The sequence below is a fragment of the Euprymna scolopes genome, chromosome 36 (genome assembly GCF_053919585.1).
Source record: "Euprymna scolopes isolate OS-2025 chromosome 36, ASM5391958v1, whole genome shotgun sequence".
Taxonomy (NCBI): domain Eukaryota; kingdom Metazoa; phylum Mollusca; class Cephalopoda; order Sepiida; family Sepiolidae; genus Euprymna; species Euprymna scolopes.
This window is the reverse complement of record NC_136517.1, coordinates 48,767,018-48,779,136: the sequence shown is the minus strand read 5'-3', so window position 1 is coordinate 48,779,136 and position 12,119 is coordinate 48,767,018. Positions and strand designations below refer to the sequence as shown.

The 12,119-nt window shown below is 30.6% G+C and overlaps 1 protein-coding gene across 22 annotated transcripts in view; it reads left to right on the top strand.

Annotated features, from left to right (window-relative positions):
- Positions 1-12,119, top strand: part of LOC145260458 (plasma membrane calcium-transporting ATPase 2-like) — a 567,808-nt gene that overhangs the window by 58,294 nt on the left and 497,395 nt on the right. For 18 of the 22 annotated variants that reach the window (XM_080118538.1, XM_080118534.1, XM_080118531.1 and 15 more), the window contains exon 2: positions 5,742-5,840. The exons of the other annotated variants lie outside the window; for them this stretch is intronic. The gene's annotated coding sequence lies outside the window, so the exon portion shown is untranslated. The remainder of the gene's footprint in view (positions 1-5,741; positions 5,841-12,119) is intronic. 22 annotated transcript variants of the gene reach the window in all.

Genomic DNA, 12,119 nt, shown 5'->3' with positions numbered 1-12,119 from the left:
ATTAGTATATATCCTCCGTCACGAATGATGGGGGGGGGATTCTGCTTTGCCTGTGTAGCACTAATATAAGCAATCGTACAATTATGTTAGCAATTAAAATTTTAATTAAACTGAAGAATTTCTTTTTTGATTAATTTCAGGCATCAGGGATTTCTGTCTTATTTGCTCTCTCGCTTCCCCTCACTATTTGAAATGGTATCGGTCTGAAGCTATAAAAAAGGATTTTTTTTTTTTTTTTTTTTTTTTTAACTTTGGTATTTCATGAAAAACACTCGTCTAGCTGAAACCACTTTCAATAATTTCCCCCACTCTTTATCTGTGCCTAAACTTAAATGTAGACTCCATGAACAAAGCTTGTTTCTTAGAATTGCATGCCTATAGAACTCTTTCATTCCCTGCTTTCCAGCTGACTACAGTAGGATCATCTTAAAGACCGTGAACAAGTTCTGGATGAGCCCATCTCCTTAAGTAATCAAATTTACCAAATTTCTGCTACTAATGATTACTGAGATATTGTCCCATTATAGTGTACACTCATTGACCCCCCCCCCCGTCCTCGAGTGGCCTCGGGGCCTTGATAAGTGGTTACTCCTTTGTTTAAAAAAACAAAAAACAAAAAAAAAACATGGAATTGATAGATTTTAGATGTAAATTTGTAACCCTTACTTTGGAACCAATACGATTTTGTTTTTCTTCTGCATTAAAATTTTCAAATTTCTTTCGCGATTCAACTTGAATTTAAAAGTAAAGTAAGCAAAAAAAAAGAATTAGACAAATAGATACCATTTGTAATCTTCCGTAATTGTTATAGAACTTTATATTTTAGCTTTTAAAGTTCAGTTAACTTTGAGAAACCCTGCATAGATTAGTACATAAGTAATAAGTTAAACCAGTCTATATGTACCTGAGCTTTGAACTCTTTGTATAACATTAAATTTTGTGCGATTATCTGCTGCTGAAATATATTGGATAAAAAATAAATATTTGTTATACAAATAACTATTCAGTTTCATTAGGCTACTAATTTATTTATTGATAGACTTGTGTGTTTCTATTGTAAAATTTTCAGCTAATCTTGATTAAATGTGGTATGGATTTCCATCTGAACTTGTGATGCAGTGTTAATAATAGTGAATTATTAGTATATTTATCATCCTGGGTATAATTTGAAAATGCATCCTGTTGTGATGTAAGGCCTCAATTTGAAGACTTTTCGGAGTATACTAAGTCATTACTTGAGTTCTGATCAGGGTCCCATCGATAGGTTAAATAGGATCCTTCCGGAGTAAAATACTAAACTACATCTGTAATGATCACAATTTGGAATTTCCCCTTTGTTATTACTCTCCAGTCTATTGTGACCTGGAATCAGAGTACATATCAGGGTCTATGGGGTTAAATAGAATTTATAGTTTAGACTAGTAGTTCTCAACTTTATTTTTGACTCCCCAAAAAAAGAAGTGAGAACCTGTAAATTCATCTGTGTCCGTTTGTCTGTCCACACTTTTCTCAATAACTTCGCCTTGGAATTTTTTGAAATTTTGCACAAACATTATACATGATATAAGTAAAAAAGTAACAGAACTGATTTTCCAGGAAAACTCTGGTTGCCCCCCCCCCCCCCAGGGGTGTCTTTTGAGTTAAAATGACTAAAATTGACACTTTTGTGTTTATTAAAAAAAAAAAAATTGATGCCTTGGATTTTTATAAAACTTTCTGAAAACTGATTTCTATATAATTTTGTTTGTCTATACTTTGCGATAACTCTTTGGTGTGCCCCAGGGGCTCTTTCAGGGCTAATAGAAACACTCCATTTTTGGGACTGTTTGATTATATTTGTCCAAAATTTTCTGTATATGTCTATTTAGCAGTTTTGCACTATGCTGAGCTCAAATTTAAATATGCTAAGGCCTTGGGGACTTTTGGGGCTAATGATGGATTTAGTCATTTCTTTTTTTTTGCATGGTGCAGAACTCAAATGTTAAGGCCTCAAACTGCACCATTTGTTCATTTTCACCAGGATTTGACATCCCCCTGGGGACTTTTGGGGCTAAATTGATGGGGGAGGGGGCAAATGCTGAACTTTGTCATTTTTTTTATATATATCTTGTTCATTGTGCACTAACAGGAGACCATGCATGCTTCACTTTTTTTCATTTTTTTTTTTGTCTACACTCTTCAAGAAATTTCCCTCAAATTTTGCAACTGCCAAATAAAAACGTACAACCTGTCTAAACATAAAATAGTAGTTTTAGTATTATATAGATATTCTGAAAGAATACCAGTTGCCAAGCAGTGCTGCAGCAGCTGATATCAGAACTTGTTTAATACTGTTAACATATCCAGTTTCAGTCCTAAACTTTTGGACGTTCTGAACTCTTGCTTAAATACATGGTTGGATTAAATCTATTCAGCCACATATTTAATGGCCACTTAATAACAATATTTAACCTTAAAATCAAAGCAAGAAGTTAGTACTTTGCAAAAAAACAAAAAAAAAAAACACAAAAGAGTAACATAAAGCCAATACCCTAATTTTTTTATGTAAACCTTTCTCACATCCCAGGTTACGAACCTGGTTTAGACTGTATTTGCAAAATATATATCACGAAAATTAATCTAAAAGCTGTTCTTATATGAAATCAAGGTGCAATTTCAGCATAAAATGACTTAATGTTGATTGACATTACATTACAACTTAGTTATATTAATATAATTTTACTAGTGGGACCTGTGGAAATTCCACAGGGGACTCATTCATATGTAATATATTGATGTCGGCATTCTTTGTTAAAACTGCAAAAGTATTTATCTAAGCTAGCACAAACGCCCGACAAAGCCCGCTTGTAAAGTATACTTAAACATATTTTAATTCTTACAGATTTTGTATATATTATAGTTAATGTTCTATCGATTTTTTTTTTTTTTTTTTTTTTTTTCAATATTATAAAGTTGCAATTTCAAAAATAAAAAATATATCTATGACTTGGGTGCATTAGCTTGAATTGAAACATATATATATATATATATATAAAATAAAAATTGTATAATCCGATCCTGCATTTTGCTAATTCCTACCCTCTGATGAGAAGGAAAGTATTTCTTTGAAACTCTGCGGATTAAGGACTATCCACTTAAGTGTTTCCTTTTCAAATTAAATATGTTTTTAACTCTTTTTCAAAGTGTTTTTTAACATGTTTTATAAACTATTTGCTCTTTTTATATATATATATATATATATATATATATATATATATATATATATATATATATATATATATATATAAAGCTTGAGTTCCTTCTGTCATGATCGAAACCAAAGCTTTGAAGAATTCATGGTAAAATTATTTGACAAGAAATGGAAGTACATAAACGACCCGGACATAAGCGTGATACAGAAAATAACAAGCTGTTGTATTAATATATAGATTTTTTTTTGCCACCTGTGAAGTGGTAGGATAACAAACAGAACTGAAGTATATTTTGGATAAGAAACCTCTACATTAAAAGTACTCTTAACACCTACTTGAAGTAATTCTTGTTTTCCTTTATGATAAGACAGTGTAATACATGAAGACATAGAAAACATCACAACATTTTAGGTAGATTCATTTGCTTACAAGAGTATTTGGGAGTCTAGGTATATTCTATCACTTAATGTTGTTCACAATTTCTTAATCACATCTGAAAATAACCTAGGTTGAAGAGAGAGAAAAAAAAGTTAAATTTTATCAATATGCTGATGTCTTTTACAGTGTTGCCTTCTGGAAACTGATTTGCTTTGTCTTTTATAAAAGCATCCATGAAATGTCATAGTCCAGAAAACTACCAAGCTACAAAATCTTGGCCATGTTTTCAAATAACTTTTGTCTACAGATTTGATCAAAATGTCGTCTGCTTGTAGTGCATCAACAACACCACCATCTGCTTTTTATTCCACAAATCCGTGATTCGAGTAACAATCTTAGTATGTTGGACTTAACAAAATGTATCTGCTCAGTTTTTATGATTCTGTTTTTAATGTAGTCACTGATTTTCACGTAAATTTTCTTAAATGGTTTATCTATTGCAATCTCAAGTCTGCAGTTAGGCAGTCATTCCCGCAGGAATCATGATTTGAACTATGCTTCCTTTTTGTAAGGAAGTTCTTCATATCTCGTGTGGTGCATTTTGGCTGAATTCCAGATGATCAAACATGTTTGACTGTGTTGCAAAATTGATAGCAGCACATAATCTATTCACTTAGAACTTTCTGTGTACGCTGTGTCTTTTCAGTTTCAACAACACAAACCAATTTGATATTATCTTCCCTGCTTTAATGATTTGAAGTGAAGCTTTTTCTATTGATATGAATTACTAAAATACACCTAATTCAGTTTGGTAACCGGTAGAAACAATGCACCACTTTTGATCATTTTTAATCGAGAATTTTAAACACTGTACTTTAATTCAAATAAGTAGCATTTAGAGATGGTATTTAGAAAAGCCTATCCTCTACTTAAGATTGTGATTAACAATCTTAGTATCTCCAAATTGAAGCAGTTTTGTCATTCTCATTGAAAAGTTTGTCACAGAACTAAACTCTTCAACAAATTTTTTTTATGTTTTGAATTCTTTTGAAAATTTACCACGTATTTAAATATCGGCTTTGGCTAGATAACCAATATTTTTGCTTTTTCATTAACTCTTTGATAGATTGTCTGCTAACTCTGCAAATAACTGCAAATAATGGCTGTCAACTGGATCCACACTTGCATTTCCTTCGTTTATTTGTTTACCAAGTTTATTACAGTCAGTTCACCATTTTTGAATCGTTCGTTTTTTTTGTTTTTTGAGTTTTTTTTGTTTTTTTTCAGAAAATAGATTCTTTCCCTGTGATTTCACCACGATTACTTTCTCATTTCATCTGAGTAAGAATGACCTGAAAATGAATTTCTGAGATGTTCAATTTTTTTTATTTTTTGTTATATATATATATATATATATATATATATATATATATTGGAGAATTTCATAATAGACAATGAAAGTAGAGATCATGTGATTGTCTATTTGCTAACCAGTTAATGGTCTGCGGCCTTAATAGGCAGAAGATTTCACATGACTCACTTATGCATGTTAGTAATTGAATGATTTTGATGCAATTACCAATTCCAATTATTTTTGAATCTCTAAATATTTAATTATATAGTTTTTATTTTTGGATTGCGGTAAAAAACAAATGCATATGTGCATATATTTTCGCAAATATAAAAATACACTTCTGGGGGTTTGATCTATAGATTTTAATTTTACTAGTAGCTTTAAATAAATACTAATTTTATTAGTAGTACCAGCAATAGAAAGATTTAAAAAAAAAAAAATTTCAGAAAGTGACATTTTTTGGCTTGATCAGAAAAATGGGGTGGGTGGGTTGTTGTTGGCTACTTGCATTCATAAAAGTATTTTTTGAAACAAACTTTTTTATTATCCTTTTGCCACTCACAACTAGTGTTTCATTGTCCTCAAAAGTCAAGGCTTAGGCTATGTGTATATTTACTGTTAAAACCTATGCAATAAATGCCCCATGTTGAATTCAGTGAAACAAAATTAAATAAATCTATTTCACATCTATAGATTTTTTTTTTTAAATTAAAAGTATGAATTAAGAAAAAATCTTTTTGAATGTTTTACACATGTAAATGTTATCTCAAAATATAAACAGTTCCTTATTTTAAGAATGTTATTTTTTTTCTTTTCAGGCATTTTAAATAATTGGAACTTGACAATTGCTAGTATGTTGTGATACTGTGGATTGGCTGATATCCCAAATACACTGGCATTGATTACACTATCTCCAGGTAAAATAAATCAACATATATTTCTTTATCCAAATTTTTATTTCATTATTAGCAAAGCTATCCAGCATTACTCATGAAATAAAACGTAACACTAATATGATATCACCACTGTTTTCTCACTATTTAAATATGTTGCCAGTGTTTGACCAAATTAAACAGGGCTATCGATGAGATATTAACATGTCTTCAGATAAAATCCTAAAAGTAAAAATGAAAGATTTACTCAATATTAATTATTGTAACAATATTTGATCTATATGTTTATTCACATTATTTGGATTCTTCAGACTACTGTGCTCATCTTCAGTGTTATTTTCACAATGTTTTGGTCGATGTAACCTTTGACCCTCAGGTGTATCTTGTCAGACTCTGGAATCTGCACAGAATTTTGGATAGAACCCTTTATTTAATCCACAGAAGTAGCATGCTCTTGTTCCGTTAGCCATTAATGGGTTGATGTCGTAAGTAATTTGCAATTGTAGTTGTCAGTGTCGCTTGCGCCAAGGATTAACCCCTCAACCTCCAGAAGAGTGTAATTTACAACTGAACTTGACCAAGTACTAGCATTCCTGTGAGTCTGACTCGGACAACTACATTTCTGAATTTCAGATAAGTATTGATTATCCCTATTTTGATTCTTCCAACTATTTAATCCACGGCGGTAGTCGCAAGTAATTCATAGTTGTATTGTTGAGTTTGACAAAAACATTCCCAAGTTCGACAAGATACACCTGAAGGTTGGAGATACACCAACCGAAATGTTATGAAAATAACTCAAGATGAGAACAGTTGTCAGAAGAATATAAATAATCCTCAAATATTTAGAAATGTGATGTTTATTCATTTATAAACAGTCTGATTGCAAGTAATTCAATTTGAAAGGAAATAAAATTGAAGGTATGGATCCAGTATTTAGAATTAAAAATTGGTAAATGCCCTCTGTGATGGCATGTTGGCAGACAATTTTAGCATTGTACATGAATACAAGATTTTTATTTTAAGTTTTTGTTCACAGCCAATGTGCAGAAATTTGAATAATGTTTGCACACAAGTGAAGTATTCCGTATGCTTAGCATGCATGGGAATGTTCAATTGGTCTTTCAATTTGTATACACATTTTGCTTTCGTCTTCTATTTGTAAGAACTACTTTGATTCTTGGGCAACACTGAATGCCTCTACTAACTATAAAGCAAATGAATCTTATTTAAACAGTTTGTTGAAAATGATCTGTTTATTTCATGAGCCGTATGTGTGTGTGTGTGTGTGTGTGTGTGTGTACATGGCCATCAATTATAAAGGCAACAGATTGTGTTTTGAATCTTTGAAACTATGAAGATAACTTTATTGCCTGTTAAGAATGATTCAAGATGTAGCTGCTATGATTAACATGAGAAAACTTACTACTCTGCTGTGATTTTATTTTCCTTTTAAATAACATCCCATTGCAGGTGTTGAATGGAAAAGCAATTTTCCTCGAGGAAATTCTGAACTAGTGCTTTTTTACTTTTTCTTTTCTTCTGCCAAGAAAAATGGATTGGAAATCGTCAAATCTACCAAGATTAGACCAATTTTTGAGCATGATAAATGATATGCAAAGGATTGAGGAATATAAGGTTAGAGGGAGGGGAGGGCATACAGATGTCTTGAAGTATCTCTAAAAGAGGCTTCGTTCAACTATTAGGCATGAATCAAATAGCATTTTCATCACCAATCACAGATTCAATCTGGATGTTTATTATATAAAGAGGTCTTGTTTGTGTGTCCAGCTAAAAGTAAAGAAAATTTTTTTTTTAAATACTACAAAACAAATACTCACAAAGTTTGTATATTTTTGATTGGCATTGACTTGGATGAATAATATCAACAATTTATAAAAAAAAAAAAATTTTTTTTTGAGGGTTAACTGGGCCAAGTTGTATTCAGTAGGCATGGGGGAAATCAATGTTATGTATTAATTTGGAAAGAAAATTACTCAGAATCTATTATATAAAGGAGTTGTGTGTGTGTCCAACTAGAGAGGAATGGACTGACTGAGCAGAGGAGAAAGTCGGGTTTGGGGAGAAAAAGCTTGAGAAACAGAAGCTTTAGTAGAAGTAGGTTCTTTTTTGTACTGTGTAATGCCAGGTAACCCTGCTAGTTTTATAAGTTAAGTTTTGCAGGAAACTTAACAGGAGTATTAAATTACTCCAATTACAATCATCCTTAGATAATATGGTGCTAGAGCAAATGTATATTATGCATGCAGCCATATTTATAATTAATGGAATCTTATTGACCGTGTCCATCTACCTATATAATTTACTGCTAATGATAACATTTCTCTTGGAATGAGTTTATCAGGTTTAATATTAAGAAAAAGTAATCTCTTCCATTAAAAAAAAATTGTCGTCAGCTTTTATATCTTGATTAGATAAAAGGATATGCCTTTCATTAATTGAATGTTTTAATGATTTAACTTTTTGAAGTTATTTCTTGTGTAAATAATTGAAATAAAATGTCACAATTTTGATGTATTTACAAATTTTAACATATATAGAACTTTGAACTGAACCGTTTATTTAATCTATAGAAGTAGATTATTCTCATTATGTTAACCAACTTTTAAGGAAGTCATTTTTATTTTATAGTTAGTATCACTTTCAGTGAGAATCAACTGTTTAACATTCAAGACTATCACATAGAATTGATTTTTATTGAATACATTGATACCATTTAACATTCTCAAAGAATTATTTACATAGTCATGGAATGGAATGAGAACAATCTATTCCACACATGCACATACATGCATACTTTTTTTATTTATATAGATAATACAAATTACCAATCCTCATCTTCACCAATTCTGAAACTAAAGTGTATTATATCTATAAGCTAGGTATGAGCAATCATAGCGGAAAAATAATAGGAGGACATAGTTTTGAAATCCGGTTTATCATAATGTTTTCTTTTTTGGATTGTATTTGAAAGATTAAAGCCTAAAGTTAAATTCTAAGAGATAAAAAAATATTTGTACACGTAAAAAAAAATTGTAATAAAAAATGTTTTCACGGTGATATTCAGAAACTGACAAGTTCAACTAAATTTCGCAGTTAAATAAATTCATTGTAAAGATCCCTTTAAAGATAAATATTAGTTTTCTTCATCTATTTCAAAGATAATTAATAAAGTCCTAAGAGATTGAATTAAATTAAAAAGAAAAATTGTTTGTACAAAAAAAAAGTAGCTTAATTAGCCCCCCCCCCCCCCTCCAAAGTGAGAGATTCTGGTTTTGCTCAAGCCAAAACCAACAGTTGTCTAGAAATGGATTCTATGGACATACAAAATGTTAAAAAAATAAAAAAGCTGTCTGAAAATGACGTCAAGTAGTTGGAGGTAGGTAGGAAGTCCTGTTTTTTTTTCACAGCAGTGCATCTGTACATTCCTATTGTGAATGTTTCTATAATTTTTACCATTTTTTAATTTAATTTTTCTGTGTTCCTGCTTTTAATTTTTTTCACATTTTATTTTTCAAGATTATATAAAAATTATGTTACACTGAAAGTTTCATGTTCATTCAGGCAAGGAAAATATTAGAATCTTACATATAAAAATCATGCAAAAAATGTAATCTAAAAAAAAAAAAAAAAAAATGAGAGATTGAATAAACTGCTTAATTTAATGATAATATCGGTAGTTTGAGATATTAATTTTTCTTCAAGTTATATTGAATTTATTAATACGGACTTTAGGGGCTTTTTTTCATAATGTTCCTGAAAATAATTTTTCTTTTGTTACAATTTACAATGCTTTATTTTCATAAAAAAAAAGCAAACCTTCATTTTTTTTATTATTTTTTTTTTTTAAACACTACTGAAAAACATAACTTTAGTAAAGGTGTTTTTTGTTTAAACAGAATAATACATTTCTACTAAGATTCAATGTGTTCATTATATTCCGGGATCATTATTTGATAAATACTGAAAATTTCATTAAAATTGATTAATTTCCTGATGTTTGGTGAATTTTTAAGTAAAGGGAGGGATTAAAATGTTTATACATTTTGAGCATCGGCTATTCATTTTACATGTGCCTATCATAAGCTAAAACTAATTGACCTGTATCTCCTGTGTTGCTCGGGAGAGTAACTTAACATGATTAAGTACCAGAGATTAAACCTCTTCATAAAGGTATATTGCATGCTTCTAAAATGTTTTAGTATTCTGGAAGCTGAGTTGAGATGGATACTTTTAATATGAATACTGTACATTTAAAATTGTCTATGGAGTTATTTTCTCTGATATACATTTGAAAGTTAGGGACCCTTTCCTCATCTGAGTAACTATGGTTGAAATAGATTAGATTTTTAGGCAACCACTTCTAAGAGGGAAAATTCCAGCTTTATTTATTCCAGCTTTGCTTCTAGCCGTTTTAAACTGTCAGAAATGCAGTTGTAAATTATGCCACTTTTGCTTCACTATGAACTCAACTTATAAGAGCATATCTATCTTCTCTTGATGAAAAAGAGGCATACATATATGTATAATTTTTTTAATTAGCAATGATTATAGATTTGGAATCGCTGCAGCAATATTTTAAAGCTTCCTTTTTCTTCATAAATACAAATTATGTTAACAGAAATGAGCGATCAGATATTAATTTTTCCTGTATAAGTAATTTGAAAAGAACTCCAGTTCTGCTTCTGAATAAACAAATATATAAAAAAACAAGGCACCTCATTGTTTTTCATACATTTCTGATGTCGATAAAGATGAATCCTAAAACCTTTTTTTAGAAAATTTGTTCTAAAATTTGAAATTTGAGTTATGAAATTCGTTAAGTCTGTCCTTCCATATTCAAGAGGTCGAGCTTTGCTTAAAACTGATCTTACAAAAAGATAAATCTATGTATTAAGTACTAGATAGTAGTAATAGGACGATCCAATATTTTTCTTGATTCCAATACAATTATGGATTCTGATTCTTTTAAAATCTCTTAATATGTAGTTGTAGAGTTAGTTTTATTTTCAGGTTACTGTAAGAATGCATGTATTATATGCATATATTTTCACAAAGGTAAACTTGGGAAACGATCAATATATTTTAATTTTAATGGTAGTTTAGAACCAAAGATTTATCATTTTCTTTTCATTAGTACCAGCAATGGAAAATTTTGTTTTAAACAAAATAAAACCAAAACATAAACAATTAAAGGAATAACTCTGGCCATTGGAAAATAGTGTCCAATTTTCAGATATGGATTCCGATACCTCAAAAAGTTCCAATTAATCGTTCCAGCATTAAATTTATCCAGCGATACCTTGGTAATAAATATGCTGTTTTATTTTATAAATGGAGTGAGTGTGTGTTGGGGGCAGTGGAATTAATACATAATTTGTTTCTTAAAGAAAACCTTTAATGGGAAATAGTCTCTAGCATTAAAATAACCCAATGCTTTATTGTACAATTATTATAGCTATAATGTGCACACAGCTTGTTTTCATTTACTTTATTTTTATACTTAAAAATAAAACAATTTTTCTTAAATTATGATAGTAAAAACAAAAATTTGATTACTGTAATAGAAATCACCTGATTCCAAATATGCCATTGAATTTGTTCCGCGATCTTTGATAATTGAGGTGTGAATAGATACATGCACTCGAGACATCTTCATATTGTCACACATTTTGTCTTGTTTCACTTGGTCAGGAGTCAAATGGTTTCTGGCATTCTACAATCTGTCTGCAAGCTTAGTGGTCTTAAAGATTGATTCTGTTCAAATTCCACTAATAGCCTTGCTGATAGTTTGCATTCAAGTTTTCTCAAGCTATCCAACTTTCTTTCCTCTGCAAGTTTTTATCCAAGAGTTGCTCAATCTGGCCAAACCAATGTAATTTACATATGTGCATGAGGTGCCTTAAATAAGTTTCCAGACTTTTTTGTAAAGGCACTTTTATTGATGGTACACACATGTAACTCTAGTCCCCTTCAAAGTAATCTCTGGCTGCAATGCACTTGTTGTATCGTTCCAACAACTTATGGAAGACTCCATGGAAGTCTTCTCGTATGAGCATGTCAATGACCCTCGTCACAGTCTCTTTCATCTTCTCAATTGTCTCATAATGACAGCCTCTAAGGTTTTCCTTGAGCTTAGGGAATAACCAAAAGTCACAGTAAGCAAGGTCTGAACTGTGAGATCTGAATTGATCAGCTCAACTATCTCCTTGTTTTCATGACAGTGCCTTTCTTTCCGATCTTCTGAGCACCCTTGGGACAAACTTTGCGCAAATCTTCCAC